The sequence below is a fragment of the Arachis hypogaea genome, chromosome 4, assembly GCF_003086295.3.
Source record: "Arachis hypogaea cultivar Tifrunner chromosome 4, arahy.Tifrunner.gnm2.J5K5, whole genome shotgun sequence".
Lineage (NCBI taxonomy): Eukaryota > Viridiplantae > Streptophyta > Magnoliopsida > Fabales > Fabaceae > Arachis > Arachis hypogaea.
The window spans coordinates 78,076,011-78,078,216 of record NC_092039.1 but is presented as its reverse complement, the minus strand read 5'-3'; the positions used below and the strand labels follow the sequence as shown (position 1 = coordinate 78,078,216).

The window sequence follows — 2,206 nt, the reverse complement described above, 5'->3', positions numbered from 1 at the left end:
TTTTATGCCAGTTCCAGCGTTAAACGCAGGAATTTCTGAGGCTGATTTGCCACGCCAATTTGGGCCATCAAATCTCGGGCAAAGTATGGACTATTATACATTGCTGGAAAGCCCAGGATGTCTACTTTCCAACGCCGTTGAGAGCGCGCCAATTGGGCTTCTGTAGCTCCAGAAAATCCACTTCGAGTGCAGGGAGGTCAGAATCCAACAGCATCTGCAGTCCTTTTCAGTCTCTGAATCAGATTTTTGCTCAGGACCCTCAATTTCAGCCAGAAAATACCTGAAATCACAGAAAAACACACAAACTCATAGTAAAGTCCAGAAAAGTGAAGTTTAACTAAAAACTAATAAAAATATACTAAAAACTAACTAGATTATACTAAAAACATACTAAGAACGATGCCAAAAAGCGTATAAATTATCCGCTCATCAGTCCCAGTTGAAGAAACATAGCAGATTCTTTGGCACTGTCATGGTTCTGGTTATGGTTCTTTAATGTCATTAGCTTGACAGTGGGCTCTCATGGAGCCTCACAGATGCTCAGAGCCATGTTGGAACCTCCCAACACCAAACGTAGAGTTTGAATGTGGGGGTTCAATTCTCCTTGAGTCTTAAACACAAAGGATTCTTCATTCACTTGAATGATCAATTCTCCTCTATCAACATCAATCACAGCCTTTACTGTGGCTAGGAAGGGTCTGCCAAGGATGATGGACTCATCCATGCACTTCCCAGTCTCTAGGACTATGAAATCAGCAGGGATGTAATGGTCTTCAACTTTTACCAGAACATTCTCTACAAGTCCATAAGCTTGTTTTCTGGAATTGTCTGCCATCTCTAGTGAGATTTTTGCATCTTGCACCTCAAAGATCCCTAGCTTCTCCATTACAGAGAGAGGCATGAGGTTTACACTTGACCCTAGGTCACATAAGGCCTTCCTGAAGGTTATGGTGCCTATGGCACAAGGTATTGAGAACTTCCCAGGATATTGTCTCTTTTGAGGTAGTTTCTGCCTAGACAAGTCATCCAGTTCTTTGGTGAGCAAAGGGGGTTCATCCTCCCAAGTCTCATTACCAAATAACTTGTCATTTAGCTTCATGATTGCTCCAAGGTATTTAGCAACTTGCTCTTCAGTGACATACTCATCCTCTTCAGAGGAAGAATACTCATCAGAGCTCATGAATGGCAGAAGTAAACCCAATGGGATCTCTATGGTCTCAGTGTGAGCCTCAGATTCCCATGGTTCCTCATTGGGGAACTCATTGGAGGCCAGTGGACGTCCATTGAGGTCTTCCTCAGTGGCGTTCACTGCCTTTCCCTCCTCTCCAAATTCGGCCATGTTGATGGCTTTGCACTCTCCTTTTGGATTTTCTTCTGTATTGCTTGGAAGAGTACTAGGAGGGAGTTCAATAATTTTCTTGCTCAGCTAACCCACTTGTGCCTCCAAATTTCTAATGGAGGACCTTGTTTCAGTCATGAAACTTTGAGTGGATTTGATTAGATCAGAGACCATGGTTGCTAAGTCAGAGGTGTTCTGCTTAGAATTCTCTGTCTGTTGCTGAGAAGATGATGGAAAAGGCTTGCCATTGCTAAACCTGTTTCGTCCACCATTATTGTTGTTGAAACCTTGTTGAGGTCTCTGTTGATCCTTCCATGAGAGATTTGGGTGATTTCTCCATGAAGGATTATAGGTGTTTCCATAGGGTTCTCCCATGTAATTCACCTCTTCCATTGAAGGGTTCTCAGGATCATAAGCCTCTTCTTCAGATGAAGCTTCTTTAGTACTGCTTGGTGCATTTTGCATTCCAGACAGACTTTGAGAAATCATATTGACTTGCTGGGTCAATATTTTGTTCTGAGCCAATATGGCATTCAGAGTATCAATCTCAAGAACTCCTTTCTTCTGATTTCTCCCATTGTTCACAGGATTCATTTCAGAAGTGTACATGAATTGGTTATTTGCAACCATTTCAATTAGTTCTTGAGCCTCTGTAGGCGTCTTCTTCAGATGAAGAGATCCTCCAGTAGAGCTATCCAAAGACATCTTGGATAGTTCAGACAGACCATCATAGAAAATACCTATGATGCTCCATTCAGAAAGCATATCAGAGGGACACTTTCTGATTAATTGTTTGTATCTTTCCCAAGCTTCATAGAGGGATTCTCCTTCCTTCTGTCTGAAGGTTTGGACTTCCACTCTAAGCTT

General features: G+C 42.3%; 1 non-coding gene across 1 annotated transcript; it reads left to right on the top strand.

The window, feature by feature from the left end:
* Window positions 1-2,098: 2,098 nt before the first annotated feature.
* Window positions 2,099-2,206, top strand: LOC112798601 (small nucleolar RNA R71). Its single transcript, XR_003200206.1, has one exon. It is a non-coding gene; the product is annotated as a small nucleolar RNA R71 (small nucleolar RNA).